Genomic DNA, 25000 nt, shown 5'->3' on the forward strand with positions numbered 1-25000 from the left:
TTACCAGAAGGAAGATATCTGTAAGAATAGATCTAGATATCCGACTATTTGCCCGCTTTGACAGAGATCTTCTATTAGAAGTCTTCATCAAGGGACATAGCATACTTGAAGGAAAAGTTCCTTCTTTCTGCAGAGCCGGTCTTCTAGATTATTCCAACAGAATTACCAGAAGGAAGATCTCTGTAAGATTAGATCTAGATATCCGACTATTTGCCCACTTTGACAGAGATCTTCTATTAGAAGTCTTCATCAAGGGACATAGCATACTTGAAGGAAAAGTTCCTTCTTTCTGCAGAGCCGGCCTTCTAGATTATTCCAACAGAATTACCAGAAGGAAGATATCTGTAAGAATAGATCTAGATATCCGACTATTTGCACGCTTTGACAGAGATCTTCTATTAGAAGTCTTCATCAAGGGACATAGCATACTTGAAGGAAAAGTTCCTTCTTTCTGCAGAGCCGGTCTTCTAGATTATTCCAACAGAATTACCAGAAGGAAGATATCTGTAAGAATAGATCTAGATATCCGACTATTTGCCCGCTTTGACAGAGATCTTCTATTGGAAGTCTTCATCAAGGGACATAGCATACTTGAAGGAAAAGTTCCTTCTTTCTGCAGAGCCGGTTTTCTAGATTATTCCAACAGAATTACCAGAAGGAAGATCTCTGTAAGATTAGATCTAGATATCCGACTATTTGCCTGCTTTGACAGAGATCTTCTATTAGAAGTCTTCATCAAGAGACATAGCATACTTGAAGGAAAAGTTCCTTCTTTCTGCAGAGCCGGTCTTCTAGATTATTCCAACAGAATCATCTTCTGGTGTCCCTCTGGTATCCTTCTGGTTGTCTTCTGGCATTCCACTGGAGGCCTTCTGGTGTCTATCTTCCCCTGAGAGGTTATTCTTTGTCTTTCGCTGGGAAAGATTTCCTCTACCAGACCAGGTGGTTGGGAAGATCCCTGGCCATTAGCTCTCATCCAGAGAGCTGGTCCTCCTGCCTCCGAATTACTGTTGGATCTCATTCTTAGAGCTGGTCCTCCTGCCTTCTAATTACTGTTGACTCTCATCTGAGAGCTGTTCTTCCTGCCTCCGAATTACTGCTGGCTCTCATCTCAGAGCTGTTCTTCTTGCTTCCGAGGAACTGTTGGCTGTTGTCTCTAACCAGTGAGAATTCTTCCGTAAGGGACGTCTCCATCCCAGCCTCGATACCTCCTGCCACATCCTCTCCTTCACCTTTTGCTCTTTCTCCAGTTTCCTCAGCTGATTTGACAGAAACTTCTCCTGCCAGGCTTTATTTTTTTCTCCACAGATCCTAAGCACGACGTCTTAAAATGCTCCACAGCGATGTTCTGGGTTCCCTTAAGTCCCCTCTCTCCCTTCTTCTTTCCTCTTTCTTCTGCTCACCGAACACCACTTTTTGGATTTGCTTTCTTACTATGCCCAACCACAGATCTGAAGCATGGCATCTTAAAATGCTCCACGGCGATGTTCTCAGTTCCCATAAGTCCTCTCTCTCCCTTCCTCTTCTTTCCTTTTTCTTCTACTCACCGGACACCCCTTTTTGGATTTGCTTTCTTACTATGCTCAACCACAGATCCGAAGCATGAAGTCTTAAAATGCTCCACAGCAATGTTCTCGATTCCCATAAGTCCTCTCTCTCCCTTCTTCTTTCCTCTTTCTTCTGCTCACCGGACACCACGTTTTGGATTTGCTTTCTTACCAAGACTGTAAACCAAATGATGATCCCCAAATTGACTGGTTTTCGAGTCTTCAGCCTTGGAGTCTGTAGGCCAGGTCCGAGTCCTCGTCTACCACGTCCGTTAGCCAAGTCCGAGTCCGAGTTCTGTAGCCCACCAGCAGCAGTCTGGACCAGTAATGAAGGAATCCCAATCACTCATGTCCTCCGTTTTCTTTCTTCCTCCATATCCCTCTTTCTCTTTTTCTCTTCCTCCTTCTCATGCTTCTGAGCATTGAGGACCTCCTTCTGGAGTTGTTGCTCGTGGTCCTCTCTTAGTCTTTCATGGTCCTCTCTTAGTCTTCTAATTTCTCGCAACAAATCTGTATATTCACTTTTTCATTTCCCACGCATTTTATTAGAGGCCTCCGGGGCTATGATCTTCGACTGGGGAGCCTGATTCTCGTACTTCTCCAGCCGAAGGGATTCTTTCACGTCCTCGCTTTCCCACTCCTTCCCGGACAACTCGTCTATGAGCTCTGCTTTTTCGAATAACAGCTCGCCGTTCCTAGCTTTCAAAGCCTCTAGTTGAAGGGCCTGATCTTTATTTTGTTTGATCAAGACCCGATTCTCCAATTCCAGAGCTGTTAAGGCAGCTTGGGCTCCCTCACGGTTCTTTTGTTCTTCCAAGAGCTCAGATTCCTTGCGGGCCAGAGCTTGACAAAGATACTCGTTTTTCGCCTCCAACAGCGCGTTTCTCCTCTCTAGCTGCATGTTCCACTCCCTCAGCAGACGGCTTTGAATCTCGCACTCCAATCTGTTGCCGTTGAATTTTCTCACTTTGGAAGGAGCCTTCTTTTGCATAAACTTCTCCTTCACGAAATGGAAAATCCACGAGAGGATACTATCGCCTTTCTTCTGCTGCGCCTGTCCAGAGAGTTCCTTTATCTCCTTGTTCTTTGGCTTCCAGGCGTTTTCATTTACTTCCACTCGTTTTATAGGAGAGTTTCTGTCCACTGCCAAGTTCATATTTTTCCGTGACAAATGATCATGTCCAATTTCTTGGACTCCATCGTTAAGAGAAATAAACAATAGTCCTGCAAAGAGGACTAAGGCCATTAAGCGGAACAAATAACTTCGTCCAACTACTTGGACTCCACCGCTAAGAGATATAAACACTAGTCCTGCGAAGAGGACCAAGTCCAGTAAGAATTTCACAAAACAATTATTTAACAGATTAAAGTTCAACATTTTTGCTGGTTACTCTTACCTACCTGCCAGCTGTTGCCTTAGAAACAGAAAAAGCCCAGGGATTTTAAGGAAGTGAAGAGGGTGGGGGATGGGGGGGGGGGGGGGGGGTGGTGCCGGGGCGGGGGGATGATGAGGATTTTTTGTCTTCGATTCCATCTGGGTCGGGTATCTTCACGGGGAAGTCAGCAAGGATCGGAGAGGGGATTCGGACTTCGAAGAGAGTTAATATTTTTCAGACACACACACACACCACACACACACACACACTCTCTCTCTCTCTCTCTCTCTCTTGCTTGGTGAGACGTACCCGCGTGAAGTCACAATAATCAACAGATATCACAAGTTTAACATACGACTAGAATTTGAGAAATATCTAGAAGTGTTCGTGAACTATCGGTGATAAGATTAGTGTGAAAATAGTAGGATAAAGCGTCTTCTAAGTTAGTTTATCAAGTGTAATCCTATAAATCAGAACAAGATGGCAGTAAGTTCCAACTGCGGGAAAAGGTGGCGTAATTTGGCGTGTCTAGCAGATTCGCAATACGATGAGGTAGCAGGAAGGGAACTGGCATTTCTCATCTATGAAATCAGCAACAGTCCTAACCAAAAAGATACAAAAGCATTCATAGATATATTAGAAGGATATAATCCTTCAAACTGGAACAAATCTAATGATCATCTTGAAAATAATTGAAGAAGTTCCAAATAAAATCCAAGTGGTCAAGAGACTCATAAAGAAAATATACATAAACCAACATATTCCGACAAAGAAAATGAATAAGGTGAATCTTGTGAATATACTAATTGATGCATTAGGAAAAAGAATGCCAAAAGCATGCAAACTGTGTAAGGTTTGGTATAGCATAGTCAATCCACAAAACCTAATCAGAAAATGTGCTGCATGCAACATTCCGACCCATCCACAGTGTGCTGAGGTAATACAAGATTTGAGAAAAGATACAAGAATTTTTTGTTCAACATGTCTATCATGGATAGACAATGTTATTAAATCAAGATTGAATGTACAAATAGTTGAAGAAGAAGAGGAAGAGGAAGAAGAAGAAGAAAAAGAAGAAGAGGAAAACGGAAGAGAAGTAAACAAAAATGAAATGACAGAAAAAAATAAGGAAAACAAAGAACAAGATAAAAGTATGGATGCAGAGATACTCATTGATACTACATATGAGGCAATAAAGCAGCATACCTACGAAGAAATAAATTACGATATGACAACAGAAAAGCAAATCCCGAAGAGGCTCTACCCAGATCTATACAATGACGGGAAAGAGGAAAAAATAGACAAGAAAGACAAAATCTGCAACCTTTTGAAAAGAGGGAATTGCAGATTTGGAGAAAGATGTTACTACAAACATCCTAAGATGTCAAAAACTATGAAATATATGGTAAATTGTTCATACCTTAGACGGATATGGGGATGATTGCAGAGATCTGCATCCAAAAACTATGTAAAAACCTAAAAGAAGGAAAAGGATGTAAGTTCGACAAAAAATGCAAATATATGCACTCCCTGTAGCCATGAATCATAATCAAATAAATAACCAACCAAGTAATAAAATCCAAAATAAGAAAGAAACAAATAAAGAGAGAAATCAAGAATATCAGGTAAAAGAGAAAAGCAAACCACCAATGAGATATGCAGAGGTGTCAGCAAAGAATTTCAAAGCATCAGCTCCGAAATTCTACTCAAGAGATAATAACTGTATTTATTATGCAAGAGGATATTGCAGAAACGGAGAAAATTGCAGATTCAGACACAAAATGAATAATTATGACGAAGGAAGATCAAATATTATGGAAAAGTTGGATTTTTTAATGTCAGAATTTCTGGAAATGAAAAAAAGAACAACATACCACGAACAGGAGACATGGGAAAATCCTTATTACTATCAGTATTAAATGAAGGAGAAAACACGCAAACCATCATAGTGATGAATGCGCAGGGTTTAGTTACGAGTAACTCAAAAAGAAAAATAGAGTACTTAGAAGAACTAACCCAAAATGAAAAGAAAATAGATATAATGAATATAGTGAAACCTGTATTCCCAAGAGACTGGGAATGATGATCAAATAAAAGGGTTCCAAACTTATAGATCAGATAGAAAAAATAGGAATCAAGGGGGAACCGCAATATATGGGAAAGACAAAAAACAAGGAAAAATATATGAGAAATATAGTAACTCAGAATGTGAACTAATAGCGGTAGAATTTGAATCTGAAAAATTGATGAACATAGTAATATATAGACCTCCTAATACTAAAGAGTTTGACTTAATAATTGAAAAATTGGATGATATATGTAGAAATCACAAGGACTGGACTATTCTCCTATCTGGTGACTTCAACTTTCCTTTCGTAGAATGGAAAGAACGAATAGGAGATTGTGGTTGTACTTATACATATAAAAAAGAGAGTAATAGTAGTGCAGAAGATAAGAGGCAATTTGAAAAGCTATTAGATATGCTACTAGAATACAACATTCACAAATAAATCACCTGCCAACAAGAAAGGAAAAATACTTTAGACCTAGTATTTGTGAACGAGATGAATTATGTTAAAGAAATAATAGTTTATAATGCGAGTATTTCAGACCATAATGTCATAGAATTAACAGTTCATTCCAAAGCAAGTGAAAATAGAGATAAGCAAGAAATGAAAAAGTGGGAAGGATATGGAAAATACAACTTCTACAGTAAAAATATAAAATGGTCAGAAATTAATGAAGAATTAAACAAAGATTGGGATAACATTTTCGTAAGTGATGACATAAGGGTAAATACGGAGATATTATATAAAAATATTGGAGATAATAGTGGAAAAATATACCGAAGAAGAAAAGTAAACATCATTCATGCATACCAAGAGACAGAAGAATCTTGTTCCAGAAAATCAGAAAGTGGAAAAAAGGTCTTGCAAAAGAAAAAAATGCATGGAAAGTTATAGAACTAAAAAGTAAGATAGAAAATGCAGAAAAAAAGATTATACAATCAAAAGAAAATGAAAAACGGGACTTGGAAGAAAAAACCCTATTAAATATCAAGCAAAACCCCAAAACTATTATACTCATATGCGAAGAAGATGAATAAAAGAAGAATAGAAATAGGCCCTCTGAGAATTGAAGGGAGATTAACGACAATGAAAAAAGGAAATTTGCAACATACTGGCAGAACGATATAAGAGAGAATTCACCCCTAGAATAGATAATGAAGATAATGATATAGAAGTAAGGGATGAAAATAGTGAATATTTAGCTGACATAGATATTAATGAAGCTGATATTGTGCAGGCTATTATTAATGAAATTAAAAATGGAGCTGCTGCAGGGCCTGATGGAATTCCTGCTATTTTGTTAAAGAAAGTAGTTCATTCTATCGCAAAGCCACTTGCAATATTATTAAGACAAAGTGTAGATACAGGCAAGATATATGATGGAGCACAAATTAGCGTATATTACCCCTACTTTCAAAGTGGATCAAGACTAGAGGCAAGTAATTATAGGCCTGTGAGTCTAACATCACATATAATGAAAGTGTATGAAAGGGTAATGAAGAAAAATATTATGAAACATTTAATAAAATAATTTGTTTAATTAAAGGACAACATGGTTTCGTACCCGGAAAAAGTACACAAACCCAACTGTTAGTCCACCGTGAAAACATATTCAAAAATTATGAAAAGCGGAAATGAAACAGATGTGGTTTATTTAGACTTTGCAAAAGCTTTTGATAAAGTAGACCATAATATATTAGCGAAGAAAATTAGAAAACACAATATCGTGGATAAAGTAGGAAGATGGTTAAAAGAATTTTTACACAACAGAAAACAGATAGTTATTGCAAACGACGAGAAATCGGATGAAGCCAAGGTAATATCCGGTGTGCCGCAAGGTACGGTGTTAGCTGCAATACTGTTTGTTTATTATGATTGAAGACATTAGACAATAATGTTAAGGATTCGGTAGTGAGTAGTTTCGCAGATGACACAAGAATAAGTAGAGAAATTACTTGTGATGAAGATAGGAACGCTCTACAAAGAGACTTAACAAAGTATATGATTGGGCAGAGGTAAATAGGATGGTATTTAACTCTGATAAATTTGAATCAATAAATTATGGAGACAGAGAAAGAAAGCTATATGCATATAAGGGACCTAATAATGAGACCATCACAAATAAGGAAGCAGTTAAAGACCTTGGTGTGATGATGAATAGGAACATGTTATGCAATGATCAAATAGCAACTCTGTTGGCAAAATGTAAAGCAAAAATGGGAATGTTGTTACTGGCACTTCAAAACAAGAAAAGCTGAACACATGATTATGCTTTATAAAACATATGTTCGTAGTCCACTTGAATATTGCAATATGATATGGTACCCACATATCAAAAGGATATTGCACAATAGAGAGTGTACAAAGGTCCTTTACAGCTAGAATAGAAGAAGTTAAGGACCTAGATACTGGGAAAGACTACAATTCTTAAAATTATATAGTCTGGAAAGGAGAAGAGAACGCTACATGATAATTCAGGCATGGAAACAGATAGAAGGAATAGCAGAAAATATCATGGAACTAAAAATATCAGAAAGAGCAAGCAGAGGTAGATTAATAGTGCCCAAAAATATAACCAGGAAAAATAAGGAAAGCACACAGGTACATTAATCCACTACGCACCAGCATCGATAATGCAGCGTCTATTCAATGCGTTGCCAGCTCATCTGAGGAATATCAGGAGTGAGCGTAGATGTGTTTAAGAATAAGCTCGACAAATATCTAAACTGCATCCCAGACCATCCAAGATTGGAAGATGCAAAATATACCGGGAAGATGTACTAGCAACTCTCTGGTAGACATTAGAGGTGCCTCACACTGAGGGACCTGGGGCAACCCGAACAAGATGTAAGGTAAGGTAAGGTAAGGTCTCACACACACGCACACGCACGCACGTATGCGTGACTGGTAAGAATGTTCATTTACAACAGAATTCCATATAATAAAAGGAGACCATAAAAATGCCAAATATAGTAACAATTTTATCAAGATATATATATATAATAATTATATATATATATAATATATTAATATATCTTTATATATATAATATATAATATTATATTATCTATATAATATTATTAATAATATATAAAATATATATATATAAATAAAAATTTATGTAATAAATAAAAATTATATATATATATATAATATATTATATATAAATAATTATATATTATATAATATAAATATAAGATATATATATATATATATATATATATATATATATATCTTTTATATAATATATATATTATATATATATATATATAATATATATATATATATATATATATATATATATATAATACATACATATTGTATATTAATAATATATTATTATAAATATAAATATACATATGTATATTATATATAATATATATAATATAATATATATATATATTAAGTATGTATATGTATGTAATTTATTAAAAACTCAATGACGTGAAAAGATCCAGCTAAACATTTAATCTTGTGGTGTTTAATAATAATACATTGCACCAACTTTATTTGGTGGTAGAATCAAGTAATTAATTTTGACAGCAATTACTCAAAAACTAACTTTGGCGGTTAGACCGCTTTTGCAAGCTACATGCGCATATATATAGTATATAATTATATATATATATATATATATTATATAAATATATATATATTAAATATATATTACACCAACACATATATACCAATATATAAATAAATAGTATATATATATTATATACACACACACACATAATATAAATAAAATAATATAATATATATAATATATATATATATATATATATAGTATATATATTATTTGTTTATAAATAACTACAACAGTACTTTTAACGCCATGTTTATGTACATAGTAAAATTTTGAGTTATGCTTATTCCATGTCAATCTTTTTAGAAAGGACAAAGACATTCAAGTCATGTGTTTCTTTTGTAATGATATTTTTGAAGTCTTACTTCTTTAAAATAAAGATTTCATAACATTGCATCAAATTTTTATATTCATATCACTGAAAGTTTATTGCAAAAGTACTCCAGAAAAGTTCTTTACCACAATAAATCAAGTAAAGACAAGCATTTTTGCCATTTGTTCAGTCATGCTCAAGACTAATACTACATAATTTCGTAAGTCATTAAGATGGTTCCACAAGTTTTTTCTACAGTTATCAAGAAAAGTGTCAATATTTCTACTTTTTTTCTACGGTTATCTGGAAAAGTGTCAATATTTCTACTTTTTTCTACAGTTATCTAGAATAGTGTCAATATTTCTATGAGGATAATTAGATTATCATCTTTATTACACAACAGGTTTGTGGAAGATAAATGTTCATCCCAGTCCCATGCCTTTTCTTATTGGAAAGTGGGTTGGTTTGAGGGCTCACAGCGATTGCCAAAAATAGTTTTTCCTATGCCAACACCTGTTTTTTGATAGCATAGCCACTGTCCGTTCTCAAAGGAGCTTACAAAAGAAATTGATAGATGACGAAATGGCTTAGCTCCTTATAAATAAATCCCAACAACCCAGATTAATTTTTGATCCAAGCTATAATCACAGGTTATGTATTAAACATTTTCTTTATTCCAGATAATTATAGGGTTTGGCAATAAAGACCAGAAAAAAAGATCAAGACACGAGCCAACTTATTACATTAATTAACTTGACTGCCTTTCTGTGTGTGTGTGTGTGTGTGTGTGTGACTGCCTTTCTGTGGCTCTATGATCCTGGAGTCTTCACGATTTAAGAAGACGTCATAATCTAAGGGGGGTTTCTCTAGGAAGTGGAAGAAATTCATCTGAAGACCTTCTACATCTGTTTTGGAGATGGAGACGGCTTCACAGGATCCTGGAGTCTTTAAGAATGTAAGAAGATATATGTATATATACATATCCATATACATATATATATATATATATATATATATATATATAATGTATATGTATATGTAATTTTGTATATATACATATATCTTCTTACATTCTTAAAGACTCCAGGATCCTGTGAAGCCGTCTCCATCTCCAAAACAGATGTAGAAGGTCTTCAGATGAATTTCTTCCACTTCCTAGAGAAACCCCCCTTAGATTATGACGTCTTCTTAAATCGTGAAGACTCCAGGATCATAGAGCCACAGAAAGGCAGTCACACACACACACACAGAAAGGCAGTCAAGTTAATTAATATAATAAGTTGGCTCGTGTCTTGATCTTGTTTTCTGGTCTTTATTGCCAAACCCTATAAGTATCTGTAATGTGTGTATATATATATTATATATATATATATATATATATATATATATATATATACATAATATATATAATACATACATATATATATATATATATATATATATATATATATATATATATACACACAAAGTATAAAGATTTTGTTATCAAGGGTAGCTCCAAAGAGGATTAAGACTTTCTCACAGTTAAACTCAGTCTTTAGTTACTGAAATATGGAATAACATTTTGTAAAGAAAACATTTACGGAATTAACCTCTTTAAGCATCAAAGAAATCTTCATCGGCAGCGTGTCCCATACCCCTACGCACACTTTGTTATTATATATCTCCTACCCACTTTTGCGTTCCCTGACTCATTAAACTTTTTTATAGTTCCATCATGACATTACTAAAAAATTTCCAGTGTATCTATCCGTTTCATAATTCTACTTCCAGATTGAAAACAGTTTTCACCAAGCTATTGCCTTCCATTCTTTTCACACGATCTGACCATCTCAGCAATCTTATAAGTTCTCACTTTCTTTAATATTTCATCACTTTTTCATTCTCCTGCTCTTCTTATACCACATGTAGTTTAAAAACATTTTGACCAGGCAACGTCAATCTTTTCCTTTCATTTACATTCTCCTTCTACACATCACTTTCAACACATCACTTTCATAAAGTAGATGTGGATCAACGATTCTTTCATTCACTTCAAACTTTGTTTTCCATAGATACTGCAGTGTCAATAAATGGCTGACTAGGGTGTGAAAGGTGAGTCTGGATGAGGAAAAGGCCTCAAAGGAATATGAAATTGCAATAAATGTTAACTAGTGTTAGGGTAAAATGGACAGAGAGTACAACATTACATAGTTTATCAGGTAAGGAGTACACTTAAACACCGACTGGCACATCATTAACATCTATTGAAGCCAAACTATTGTGTAATTTTCTCAATCAAAATTTCACTCTAATCTTTCCTTGGTATGTTGAGTAATGTTATGCTGTCTAATTTGCATCCTCCCCTGTCTCTTTTTCCCTTTAACATTTTTCTCATCCAGGCATACGTTACACACCATGTTCAGTCACTCAGTAACTCTTGCATCACCATGCCTCTGCATTTCACCTGTAAGTCCATCATCTCCAAGTGACGCTCCATTCTTCATCCTCTTACTTTCAACCGTCATCTTTGAGCAATAAACATTCAGTCTCACAGGCAGCTATAAAACAATAAAACTTATATTACACTAACAGCCCTTACTTCCGTCATTCAGCTGCTTCTTTCTTCTATACACCACACTCAAAACAATCAAAATGCTCACTCTATAGATCCTAGACTATTCTCTCCAGACAACTTGTTGTTATTTGCATCTTAAATTCTAAGATACATTTTCCCTGCTACCTATTAACCTTTCCCCCGTATTTACTTCTAAAAGGAAGAACCGCCAGAAGTATTTCCACTTCTACTCGCCTATTCTTTTTAAGTGCTTTGCCTTTTTCTTTTTTGTTGGTGTTTCCTTCTAGACTAACCCATTCATCCTCCTGTTTACTTGTCTTGATCTTCTCATTTGTCTTGTATCTACACTTTAAACAGTCTCCATTTTCTTTTTTTTCTTTTTTATAACATCTTTATATACTAAGCCTTTTACATACTGTTTTGCTTCTTCTGCTCATAAAGGCACCCTGCTAAAGTTATGACTCAATCAATAAATTTTGCATACTCCTTTCATTTCCTTGTCTTAACCTTAGTTTTTTTAATGTCTATTATCTTTTTATACTATTTGCTCGTCCTTCTAATTAAACTCACTTTTAGATACATATACTACCACATTTTTATCCATTTCTCGGATTGATTTTTTTTATATCAACGCTTGCATAAACAAGACAATAACTAGATTTACTCCAACTCCTTCAATGTTAAAAATTGCATTAACAAATCTACTCTTAGATTTATTCTGTATTAAAATATAGTCCATGAAATTTGTTCCCAACGTCTTCTTTTTCCCAGATGTGGATGATCTTTGTAAACCATGTATTTCAAAGTGGCAAGCGCCTCTTTCACAAGTCCATAACTAGAAACAACACCATCTCTTTTTGTCGGTCAGCAGACACTGATTCAGAATCTGCCAAGAACATCCTCTTTGCTAACAGCCATTTTCCCTCTCGGAGCATAAGCACTTCCGATCACAATTATTCTTCTACTACTTACCTATACAGAGTCTGACATATTCCGTATATACACACACATATACACTATACACTGCACACACATTCACACATACACATACACACAATACACACACACATGTATATACACACACATATATATATATACATATACATATGCATATATATATATATATATATAATATATATATATATTATATATGATATATATTATATATATATATATATATATTATATATATATATATACATTATATATATATATATATATATATATAGATATATATATATATATATTATATATATATATATATATATATATATATATATATATATATATATATAGCTCCAGGGGATCTTCAGTCCTTCATTCAAATCTTCTTGGTCTTCGTGGCCTATGCTTAATCCTTCATTCTGAATGGTCGTCACTTTACTGCCCAGCTTTTTGCCTATGCTCGTCTTAAAATTCTAACAAATGATATCACAAGTAAGATTTTCCTCAAAATTGTGTCCAGAGCTGTCTGACATCCTTTTTCAAATTTGGTTGATAAGGGCGATTGCTACAATGAAACATGATATTTTATTCTTGATGTTATATATAAGATCTTATTTTCCGGTAGAGGTTATGCTTGTAATTCGAGCAGCGCTTGGCCAGTGCAGAGAGTTAGTTGTAATGCTACATGACTTGCTCGTTCCTTGGACGACTTGCCCCCTGACCAAAATATATTTATCGCAACTGACACAAGGAGGGAGCAAGCCAGCAAAAGAGCAAAAGCAGAACATTCGCCATTACGACCAAATCCTTGGCAATGGCCAAAACACTGATGGAATTGTACTGTGCAATGTAAAGAATCTGGAATCTAGATCATCCCGTCTTCTTGAAACCTAGTACGAGTAATAACATATATATATATATATATATATATATATATATATATATATATATATATATAATATATATATATATATATATATATATATATGTATATATTATATATATATATATTATATATATATATATATATATAATATATATATATCATACAGTGCATGATCAAAAGCACAGCAGGTTTTTATTATAGTGTCTAGAGAAATGCTTTGTCTTAGAATGTGCCGGTAAATGAATATGCTGGGCATAATTTGACCAAAGTGTTTTGTACATCTCAGAGGTTTTCAGAGAATTGTGTTTTTCTTATCAACGTGAAATGCCAAATTAACTCCTTAAAGCTCTAAAGAAGATGCAAACTCTGATTATAATGAGAAATGGAATCAGTCAAAGAAAAGAAAAAATAGCAAGAAGATAAACAAATATTTTATTACTGAAGCCAGAGATTTTTTCAGTTTTTTCCTGTGCGGTGACAGACACTGCCTGCAAATGATCCCTCCTCATTACGCAAATTACCCCAAAACTTAAGCAAGTATTATAGTCTATCTAACCCTTATTATCAAGAATCGTGGAGCATTACACGCTAAGATTAGGAACCAAGAAAATGCTGTTTTATAGATCGTGCGTTCCGTTATTTGGCGTACCGTAGTCAAGTGTCTTTCCGCTCCGGGTTTTTGACCTCAAATAAGTCTGCCTGTTTGAAAATATGATCTTCCCAAATGAAACTGGCAGTTCGTCTGGATTCTTTGAATACTTGTTGATACTAAATCCGGTTGATTTGAAACTGAGAGTATCTAATTATTTATTCACATATACACTATTCAAATTTTTTAGCTTTAGAAATAAGTTGTCTGTCGGAACTGAGAATTTGCAACTACGTCCCGAGTGTGGCAGCCTTCTTTGCTCTTGAGGTATCAGGCTTTGTCATTTTGCTGTTGTTTACGAACTTCTTCCTTGTGTTAAATTGGTGAATATTTCATATCCGTTAGTATAATATGTATACAGATATTGCTTTTAAATTCTACTTTACTGTAGAAGCAAGTCAGCTCTCTCTCTCTCTCTCTCTCTCTCTCTCTCTCTCTCTCTCTCTCTCTCTCTCTCTCAATAGGCTATCAACTAAATTTAAACATTGTTCAGCTGTAAGTATCTGCAGCAAAGATGTAAAATGATTTTTAAAACTTGTGTTTTGGTAGCGTTTATTTCACGATACTTGCATATAGTAGTTACCGAAACAACCATTATTAAATATCCAGTTAGAAGTACTTGTGAACTCCAGTGCTCATAACACAGTATTCGTCTAAACTGAATTCGCTGAGAATATCCGAACACAAACAGCAAATTTGCTTTAATTCTTTAAACTTCTTTTTGCTTTTGTTTCGAGGCTGACCTGACTGCTGATTCTTAGCAACTTTCCTTTTCTGGGACATTATTGTGTGTGTGTATATATATATATATATATATATATATATATATATATATATATATATATATATATATATATATGTATATATATATATATATATATATATATATATATATATATATATATATACATGTATACAATTCCACCAGTCCCCAGCGCAGGGGAATATACAATATTCTAGGCTAAACAATGCATCTGCTGAAAGTGAATTTCTATCTGGAAATTCACTTTCCATGATCGTACTTGATACTAATGTTTGAGGCTTTCTCCAAGAAATCCTCCAGTCCGCTAGTGCTTTTACTTAGCCGTTCTGTTTCCCATTATTGCCTTTTAACTCATTTCCATTTCAATTAATGGTGGGCAGTAACCCATGTACTACATACAAATACGTCTGTTGCGAGACTCGTTGTCCTTTCTTCTCCGAGTGTTGATGTCATGAGGCTCAAAACCATCGATCATCTAGCAGCTTTTTTTTGGCTTCTGTTATTATCTTCATGTCTATTATGTCTCCCTCCACCAAACACTATTAACAAATAGACATCATAATAGTATAACTTTAAATTTTTTTTTTATGTCTAAAGATTTGCATCATTTAATATTTTTTCTTTTATCTCATAAAACAATGCCCAATTAGGAAATTCATTTTAACAGATTCTTGGTCATAACCATGTAAAACATGACAATAAGTTTTCCTTGACCCAGAAAACAGATTGAGGCTCATTATTTATAGGCACATGTAGCTTAGAAAGCCAAGATATGAAAAGGATGGGGTTATTTGGTAACATCCTTAATACCTCCAAAAAGGGAGGCCGCAATTCTTATCCAGAAACAGATTAACGGAGTTAGTAACTAAGCTCCAACTAAAAGACAGTTTTGTGAGTCACTTGACAGATTCATTCCCTCACTGACCACCTTATCATTTATCACCTGCAGTAACTCATTTCACTTTTCTAAAGTACAGCTCTTATAATAGACAGGTGAGTGTTTCACTTCCGCTACAAACAGACTGTTTAAAATGGTTTCAAACTTTCAAAGACCTCCTTTCTTTCAGTTCACCACCAGTAGGTTTCCCTTTCAAGAAAGAAGCTCTGAGGAAATTCTAGATTAAATCTTAGCCATTGAATGAGTCTCAATAAAAGTAACTGAACAGTTATTCATGAAGTCAACATGCTTCCTGATCTTTGGCAAGAGAACAAAGTAGACGAAACGTTTTCAGTCAGATGAAAAAGAACGGAAAACTCGACGCCATAGATGATCATGACCACAATAATGATATTCTTTGTGAGGGAAATAAGGCTGGAAATGACGGTGATTGTGATTATAAGAATAGTGATCATGGCTATAGTGATTGTCGTCGCTGTTGCCTGTAAGGTACAAACGAGCACACACCAAATATGCAATCCAAACGAACCCATATATATTTGGTTGACGCTTTGTGAGATTTTAAACCGAGTGGAAACTTTCACGACACAAACCCAAAAACGTTCTGCAGTCACGCACCGTCATATTTAAACATTCCGATGACGAAGAATGCCTTTCGAAAGAGCTCGTTTTCATGTATCTGATCATCACTGTGGTTCAAGTGAACTGGATTAATGGTCATTATTATTCCTAATATCGATGTAAACTCATTCTTATGTAAGAATTCTGTAATCTTTCCCATGCCAGCACCCACAGATCAGAATACCGCTCTGTACACAGGTGGTACAAACAGTAGAAATGGTGGTACAAAAAATTTGAATATTTAGAAATAAAAAAGTAATGAATACTACTTTAGTTACTAAGGAACAACAAGCAAACGACAGGGAAGCGTCCATGATTGTACACTCAAGCAAAGGTACTTCAGTTCAAGACATTGGATGGCCTTTGTAATTATGGTTAGTGCACATTATTTTAAAACCTTCGCTATATACTCGTATTGTGCTGTAAGCCAAGTATACGTGGCACTTGACTTAACCGACACCCAAGTCAGTTTGGATACTCCAGTGCATAGAAAACAGAACTTCAAGCCTTGACCAGGAAACTTGACGTTCTTCGTAATAGAGTGAATATTAGAGTATAAGCCTGGAATTAGCTCATTGGTACTTTATGGAAATTATGGAACAATGTTTAAGCAGATAAATGGAAGACGTCTGACTGGCGTTTGAACAAAAGAGTCAACCTGAAGTTGAACCTCTTATGAGTCAGGACTACCCTTGGCATTTGGGGCAAAAGAAAACCCCGTTGGATAGTGACAAAAACGAAAAACATTAAGGTTATGATTTTATTAACATTTCATGGAATTTTAAATTTCTACATTTATAAACAACGGCAACTAAAATTCATTTTAAACATTCATTGTTTCACTACCAAATAATTTTGAGACCCAGTAATAATAATCATCATCATCATCATCATCATCATCCTCATCCTCATCATCATCATCATCATTATTATTATTATTATTATTATTATTATTATTATTATTATTGCGCTCAAAATGTGCAAACATGCATTTGAACGATGACTAAAATATCATTAACACTTTTAGCATTTTTCTAAAGAACTAAATGGATAAGTGCTGAAATACAAGACACAGAGAAAAAAAATGATAATCAAGTAAAGACAAATCCTCCATGAAGTAAAAATATAGTCAAAACAGCAAGAGTGAGAAGAATCCAGGCTTTAGTGCTTAGCGCTTTGAATCCTCTTGAAGGTGCGTGTTCAGCATAAAGTTAAATCTAGCTGGCTCGGCCTCCTGGTGTGACTGATCTGGAAGTGCTGAAACAGTTCTAGAATTTGCTCTTGCTATGACCGAGATGAAATGGTGCTTGAAATCAAACGAGATTGCTATGCTGTTTGTGTACTGTACACTGGACTGGATACTAACTGGTTGGTCGCAGCTTACGCAAAGACTTGTATTAAGGTCCCGAGAAAGGTGTCTACTGTACATTCCAGGACTGTGTTTAATAGATTTTCGTCTATCAAATCTTTACAAGGCATTGGACAGGGATCGTAATTTGGAAATAGCTATTTGAAGCCTCAGCCTGATTGGTAAGCATATACAGTGATGTCTAATGCGAATAATTAAGTCACCTATCAATGTTAATCAAAGAAATTATAAGGAAACTTAGATAGAATTTGTGAGCACCCAGAGAGAGGCTAATTGTGACGTAAGCTACGACATCAGACAGTAAACACCGCCGACAACAGGACGAGGGCAGCAGGCGATCATTCATAGGAAAAGCCAGTTGAATGAAGCGTATACAAACAACAAAACTGACACAGAGGCACACAAATAAAATAATGAAGGGGGAGTAGTTCGCTATACCAAGCACTGTGGATTTATCATGGGAATGAATATGCATTAAGGAAGTTAAAGTTGGAACACTTGCGTTCTGTTACAATCATTTAGCAAGACTAAGAATGTACACGTGAACCGGAACTTTTGAGACGATGTGAAACAACAGAAGCTCCTGGGTAACAATGGTTTTCACAGTAAGACTTGATACATTTGTCAAGTGAAAGGAAACATGAATTACGCCATGGAACTGCATTACATAATTAGTGTTTTCATTTTATGCCCATTCCTTTATGGTACTCTAAAAACATGACTCATCGAAAAAATTAGAGAGTAGTACGTAGGGTAGGTGTGAAACAATTTAAGAATTTCGTATACTTCTACCATAACTACTTCTACCAACGTCTGAGTCTTCATTCACCAAGTGCATGGGCGGGGTGTCTAGGAAAGTACGTCATACTACAGTATCAAGAGTGGGAGGAACTTTAAATTTCTATAATTTATTCTGATAAGGACATTAATTATCGACAATAGACATCACTGCATATTTTTGCTAATTAAGCTGTGGCTTCAAATAGCTATTCCCAAAATACAATCCAGATTCTATGCTTTGATAAGATTATATAGACGAAAATCAATGCACAGTAGTTACAGAGGGTATAATGAAAAAATAAGAAATTATAGGGACCAGTAAATGAATGTGTCCTGGATCTAATTTTAAATAATTAATTTTTTCAGTTTTACACTGCTACTGTCTCAATTGAAACAGTAAAATGTGCCGCAAATTGTTATTCGATTTTATTCATATTTTCTGTTTAAGAGGGAGTCAGAGGCTACGAGATGGAAATTTCCAAGTTCATCCTACCTCGCTCGTTCATTAGTTTGGTCCTTGAGCAATATGACCCAATAAACAAACTCAGTATACTCATGTTTAACGTAAAGCTTAATTCAAATTACGCGGCCTTAGTTCCAGTTATAACAAGGTAGTATAAAGTCTTTCATGATTTACCAGAGACAGTTATCAGTCTCCAGTGTTTGTTTCTCATACCAGGATCTGGAAAATGCAAGCAAGATTATAGCAACTGATTATGGCTAAGTATTGTTCTAGAAATATATCAATTACCAACTACTGTTCCTAGGCCTTTCAACCTATCTGAAAAGTGGCAATGTTTCCAAATAAATTCCGGTGAGAAATTGTTGTGTACATTTTAGATTTATTTTTTTTTATATGAAATACAACAACGAAGCACTTTGGATTGTGATCTACCTCTTATTTTGGTAGAAAGATTCGTGAGGTTGGCTTCCCCTCCCCGACGGGTCTCCACAATAAGAGAGATTCGGTGTGCATCCTTTTAATAGCCACGTATCTGAAATGTACGTTTATGGACTTCGAAGTCCAGTGAGGATTACCACAAATTAGCCTAAGCTTTTCAAAATAAATAGCATTTTCTTAATTGCACTAAAGCCCTCTATGGCAAACATAGAGCTTGCGTTATTGGTATGATCTGATGATTTCGTGTCGTGAGACGGACGGCGGAACTGGCCCAGCGAAAAGTTAACGTTTGTCTCGTGCATTTGCACTTCACTCAATTTTCACTCTCGGGGAATAATGCAGCCCGCGTTTATCCTCTTATTGAAACTTTGAATACTGAAGATGATGGAATCTGTAATGCCAGAGATAGCAGACAAGCTGCATTACTTGCAAGCACCTTGTAACTATTGAAAAAAAAAGATGCCTCTTCGCTATTCCACCTACACCCTGAATAGACGACATTTAACCCAGTGAAACAATATTTTAAGATTAAACATCTATTCAAATTAACAATTATACCCAGAATAGCAACTCATCCTCTCTCCACCTCATGTTCACTGTAACTATAGATTACAACAGCTTATCTAGTCTCTAGAGTTATTTGAAAGTATTCCAGTTAGAGTAATTTTAATGTAGTTTACGAATTCCGCCTTTTCATAGAGCTTTAGCAAAAGCAGTTTTTAGCCAAGAAGTCTACAGCGTGTGTGCACCTTCAAAATTAATGCGTAGCAGTTTAAACGTGCTCGAAAAAATAAATAAATAAATAAATAAATAAATAAATAAATCAAATAAATAAATAAATAAATAAATAAATCAGTAATAAAGAAAGAAATAAATAAATAAATAAATAAATAAATAAATAAATAAATAAATAAATAAATAAAGCAGAAATTAATAAAATAAAATAAAATAAAATAAAATAAATCAAAACTAAAATAGACGAATAAAAAAATGAATTCACACGGAATTCTCCGTTACTTTAGAATCTCATGCACTCTCCGTCTTCTGTAAATGAACTTGAAAAGGACTTCCCTGAACTCAGTCGAAAAATTCTTGAGACATCTAGCGGCCACATAAAGAAACAACCCTGAATGTGAAAATGAACCATCCCGACAAACTTCCTTGCCGGAGGTGAAGTAACTAAACGCAGCGACCATTTTAGTGAGATGCTAAGTCCTCGATTTTTGCAAACTAATAATGCAGACCTACTGGCAACTTCCCAAAAATATGAGCAAATGAAATATATACAGGAAGTGTCTACATATGAACTACTGAGAAATAATTTATTACTATTTCATAAAACTATGACGGCCTGAACATGTTGTAGGAGTAGGTTTTGGGGAGATTTGCATCCAAAAAGATCGCTGTCTAGAAATGGTCTTGGCAAACAAGACAAAAAAAGTAAAGAAAGAAAAACAATCCAGCAGATAATGCGTGCAAGGTGTAAGAAACATAAAGAAAAAAAAAAGAAACATTCATAGTTATCCTCACACCAACAGTCCCAACACGGTGGCGTATAGTATTCGCCGTAGAGGAGTCCTCACCAGGCCCAGACAGGAAGGAGTGTGCTGGAAAGTGTGAACACAATGACAGAAGCGCAAGTCGATGAGATTTTTGCGTGATGATTATGCGTGTGACTGTCCAGGTTCCAGGTGTGGGACTGGATGATGGGATAGTGGCATACGGTATTGGGAAGCCTCGCCTCTCACATCACACCTCTTTCCCTCATTCATCTTCCCGATTTCCGCTGTTATCCAACTGTAAACATTTCATCGAAGTGACTAAAAAGAATCTCGCAGATCAAATGCGCTTAAGCCCTATACTCAGTCAACTATTCTAAAGCCTTCTCTGCTCATGTCAGAAAATACCTTCTATATTTTTTGTCTTAGATTTACCCCTTAATCTACGATGTACTTTACATTCCAGCGACTTAAATTTTTTAACTACGTGTGTTTCAGGGCAATAGTTAGTGACACTACTACTTTGTTTGTAATGCTTCTCACGTAGTCAGAGCGACTGCTGGCGTCGTCATCATCGATACACTTCAATTACTGAGGTACATTCATATAAATGTTTTCATTACTACTACTACTGGTATCGCTACTACCTCTCCTACTACCACAAGATACACATGATAGGCACTTTTACCCTTTGGTGAGACCAATCTACCTAATGAGCATCTGGACCCGGTGTGATGTATTCCAATAAAAAGAAAATCAAAGAATTGCAAATCCAGAGGCACATTCTTTTTGGAGTAAGGCAGCCAGGTCTGCAAATAAAAATCAAAATTAAGAAATCTTTTTAGGCTTAAAGTCGCGTCCTTTACGAAGAAGTAGTAACACTTGGTTCACCGACTTTTGAGCGCAAGACAAATGAGCGCCGACAATTGAGCGCAAGACAGTTGAGGCCGTATTTTCAAAATAGGTATGAAAGAAAACTATGAACTTCAGAGACAAAATGTTTAGAAATATATATATATAATATATATATATATATATATATTAGATATATATATATATAATATATATATATATATATATATATATATATATATATATATATATATATATATATATATATATATATATATCCGTTTAGGAAAAGCAAACAACGCTGTTTATTTATTGTTTGACTATTACAATCGTTTGGTTATTATCGTTAAAACCAGTCGTTACATTCAACAAAGCCTTCTAAAAGGAAAATTAGTTTTGATTTATTTCGGTTCAGAGAACCCACGAGATGGAGAAAATAACATCGTCCAAAGGAAAACAAAATATATTATACGAAGGGTATTATTACAGACTCGACAGAGTGCTTAAGCGTGGCAAAGAGTCAAGGCGTTGTGTAAATGAAAAGTGCAAAGGAAGGATACATGTTTTTGGAGATGAACGCACATTTGCCAGTGATCACGATCATGTACCAGATCCTGCAAAGTCGGTGGCTACCTTATCAATGATGCGGCATCGCGAAAGGGCAGCAGCATCAAATGATGCACCAATTAAGGCGAATCATTCAGGAGACCCAAATTAATTTGCATCCTGAAGTAATCGCTGTTCTTCCTAAGTTTCATTCCCTTCAGCGGACAGTACAACGACAACGGAAGTGAACGGGATTGCCTATCCCGGCTCCAAGTAACATAGGGGAAATAGATATACCACAAGAACTTGCTAACACGGATGCTGGTGAAAATTTTCTTGCATATGACTCCGGTAGTGATGACCCGGATCGTTATTTTATATTTGCCACTCCTGATAATTTGAGATTGATGAAAGAAAAGAAGCACTGGAATGGGAGATGGGACTTTCAAAATAGCTCCTCAGTTATTTTATCAACTATATGTGATTCATATCCTATATAAAGGAAGCGTCCTTCCAATATACATTCTCCTTCAGAGAAAGTCAGAGGAAGCATATAGCCATGCTCTGATACGACTACTTTGCATGGATAATGAGAATGCTCCATCTTCCATTTTGTGTGACTACGAGAAAGCATTTTATAAATCTTTTCATATATTTTAAAGTATTTTACGTGTAATAAATAAAAATCTAAGCCATCATATTTCTGTTTTTTACATGTTTAGATATAATTTTTACATGTCATAAAAAATAAAGATTAAAACAGTAATTTTGTTCCCTTTTATAAACTGTTTTGAGATAATTTAAAGTATTTACGTGTAATAAATAAAAAATCTTGGCGCTCAAATGTCGGCCCCCAAATGTTACTGCGCTCAATTGTCTTGTGCTCAATGGTCGGCGCTCATTTGTCAGCGCTCATTTGTCTTGCGTTCAAAAGTCGCCTCACGGTAATACTTGCGCCGAAGAGGAGATAGTAACCATTTTATTCACAGACGTCAATAGCTAGTTTCAGATATCTCGTTCCAACCGACTGGCTGAGCACTCCAAAGCAAAAGGGATCTTGATACTTGCAAGTTTCATGTGAAGAGGGTCTAAACATTCCAACTAACAAATCCTATCTATTAATTTGTGAAATTATATGCAAAGCTTCAGGCAGCTGGTAGCTCAACACAAAGGAACGCGCGCACGCGCCCCACACACCCACGCATACACACACTTCCTATCACCTTGTAAAGCTGTGAACTAACAATTTAATATCTGAATGAGACCTCTCATTCACAGCATATATTTTTACTCTAGTAATCCTTCTTCCCTTCCCCCCTCATTTTTTCAGTATTTTCTTGCCCAAAATGTTCAAATCTCTTATATCGTTAACATTTCTTATTCCATTTTAGCCAATCATTACCCAAAAAAAGAAATCAGGGCCTACAAATGAAATAAAAAGAAAGGGAGTGAGATAAAGAAGATCTGTTGTCTTTTCTCGGTTCTGTGCATTATCTCTGAATGCTTACTGAGTATACAAGACGAAATATTGCTTTTTTTTGGTGACAGATCGCGGTTGATGTATAAGTAGCTTAGATAGACTTCACAAAAAATATATTTGCAGGGAAGCCGCAAGTAAACAAGCATCAATATATTCTATTATGTATATACATGATCGCGTTGATGAGGATAAAAGGTCTTAAAATGATTAGATATACTGAAATAAGATGATTTACAAGAATTGAAACTGGCTAAATCCATTCCTCCTCCCTTTACAGAGTTCGGCTATTTCTTTTTTGCCTAATGTCCACCTGGATCGCCCGTGTGTCTTACTGGTTATGGAATTGTTACTTTTTTCATGATGAATTGAGAGGGGGTAGACGACAAAGATTTTAGTCATCACATACATTCCAAAATGCCCTCGTGTAAAAACGAGATGTATAATTTTTGTCGACTCTTGGCGAATGCTTTGAAGGAAATGAGTGAATATGCTTAATTCACGACTGCGAAGTCTTCATTTCGAAATGTTGCAGATGTTGTAGCATACATCTGCAGTACTCCTTTCCCCTTTCTCTTTCTCTCTCTCACCTTTTGTTGTTAACTTCGAGAAACTTTTATTTTTCTTTTTAAAATCATTTTGTCCATTCTTCCACCTACTGAGTAGACAAGGCAAGCGAAATGCCTTCATAAATCCAATTAGGTAAGAGCTGACTAATAAAATAAAATTCACGCAGATCTTGGAATTTATGAAAAGAATCAAGTCCAAAGGAAAACTGCTTCCACTCTTGCTTCACACACGCATACATAAACATGCACACTCATAATTCTTTTCCATAGTTCACACCTTAATCTTAAATGGCCTCATCTTGTTTACTGCTGAGCTTCAGCAAATTTGGATTCGATATTTGAATAGGTTCCAGGTTCGATTAATGAGGATTAAACTTTAGTCGGCTCTTTCGCTGCTGCCAAAACTTTAGTTGGGATGATCACAATCGTCTGTCTTCACGAAACTGGGTTTATTCTTCTCTTCGTCCTATTATCTTAAAAGTAAGGTGGCCTTATTTATCCCTCTTTGAATAAATAAATAAATAGATAGATAACCGATGATGAACAAATCGAATGAAAGACATTAGTCCTCTCTTCTTCGATGAATACGGTAATATGATCCGAGTATTTATTTATATATTCGTGTGACAATTTACAATAAAGTTCGAGTAATATTATTAAACTTGGCCTAATAGATTATTTGTTTTTCACCCAGAGGTTTTATCGCTTTCATTTATGCCAATATTCATAATGTTTGATGATTGCGCAATAACGATTATATAATTTTTTATTGTTCTGGACCTGGAATCTGAAGACACG

This window comes from Macrobrachium nipponense, chromosome 11 (assembly GCF_015104395.2).
Source record: "Macrobrachium nipponense isolate FS-2020 chromosome 11, ASM1510439v2, whole genome shotgun sequence".
NCBI classification, from domain to species: Eukaryota; Metazoa; Arthropoda; class Malacostraca; order Decapoda; family Palaemonidae; genus Macrobrachium; species Macrobrachium nipponense.